Source organism: Saccopteryx leptura, chromosome 6 (assembly GCF_036850995.1).
Source record: "Saccopteryx leptura isolate mSacLep1 chromosome 6, mSacLep1_pri_phased_curated, whole genome shotgun sequence".
Classification (NCBI taxonomy): Eukaryota; Metazoa; Chordata; class Mammalia; order Chiroptera; family Emballonuridae; genus Saccopteryx; species Saccopteryx leptura.
In genome coordinates, this window is record NC_089508.1 from 79,079,398 (window position 1) to 79,080,785 (window position 1,388).

At 48.6% G+C, this 1,388-nt stretch overlaps 1 non-coding gene across 1 annotated transcript; it reads right to left on the bottom strand.

Moving 5' to 3' along the window:
• Positions 1-853: 853 nt before the first annotated feature.
• On the bottom strand, positions 854-929 carry TRNAT-GGU (transfer RNA threonine (anticodon GGU)). Its single transcript has one exon. It is a non-coding gene; the product is annotated as a tRNA-Thr (tRNA).
• Between the last annotated feature and the right edge of the window lie 459 nt (positions 930-1,388).

Here is a 1,388-nt window from a genome sequence, read left to right on the forward strand (position 1 = left end):
AAAGAGAGAGAGAGAGAGAGAGAGAGAGAGAGAAGGAGGAGGAGGGGTAGGGGTGGAAAGCAGATGGTCGCTTCTCCTGTGTGTCTGACCAGGTATCTAACCTGGGACATCCGCATGCTGGGGCCACCATGCTCTACCACTGAGCAAAGCCACCAGGGCCTACACTAGCCACATTCCAAATGCTCAATAGCCACATGTGGTTCGAGGCTACCATATAGAATACTGTTATGAGGGAATGATAGAGAACATTTCCATTATCATAGAAAGCTCTTCAGGCTTAGAAGATTGCTGCATATTTGCCTGTACTTCCCATTGAGTCTACCTGGGTATGCTGTTTCTATTAAAATAGAAACGTGGCCTGACCTGTGGTGGTGCAGTGGATAAAGCGTCGACCTGGAACACTGAGGTCGCTGGTTCAAAACCCTGGGCTTACCTGGTCAAGGCACGTATGGGAGCTGATGCTTCCTGCTCCTCCCTCCTTCTCTCTCTCTCTCCCTCTTTCCCTTTCTCTCTCTCTCTATCTATCTATCTCCTCTGAAAATTGAATAAAATCTTTTTTTTTTTTTTTGTATTTTTCTGAAGCTGGAAACGGGGAGGCAGTCAGACAGACTCCCGCATGTGCCCGACCGGGATCCACCCGGCACGCCCACCAGGGGGCGATGTTCTGCCCATCTGGGGCATCACTCTGTCGCGACCAGAGCCACTCTAGCGCCTGGGGCAGAGGCTAAGGAGCCATCCCCACCGCCCAGGCCATCTTTTGCTCCAATGGAGCCTCGGCTGCAGGAGGGGAAGAGAGAGACAGAGAGGAAAGAGAGGGAGAGGGGTGGAGAAGCAGATGGGCGCCTCTCCTGTGTGCCCTGGCCGGGAATTGAACCCGGGACTTCCGCACACCAGGCCGACGCTCTACCACTGAGCCAACCGGCCAGGGCTAAATCTTAAAAAAATAAAATTAAATTAAATAGAAACGTGACCCAAAGTTGGTCAAGCTGTATACTTAAAGATAGTGGCCCAAACTGGGATATATTATTTAGGATTAGGGACACTGAGGGTGATAAACCTGCATGAACAATGACTTAAGTAGGAAAAAGAGTTTATTTTTCATGGTAAAGTCCAGATGTAGGCAATCCAGGGCTGTTTTAGTCGCTCTAACTCACAAAGTCCTGAATGTCCCAGGCTCCTTCCTGTTTTCTGCAGGAGGTTGCCCTCAACCTTATGGTTCAGATGGAGTTTTAACTGTCATTTCCAAGTTCTAGGCAGTAATGTGAAAACAAAGGGGAAGGAGAGGGAAGACAAGTGCCAGACGTCTTTTAAGGAATCATAATATTTTCACTCCCATTGGTAGCTGCAAAAGAAGCTGGAAATGTAAACTTATTCACATGTCCAGATAA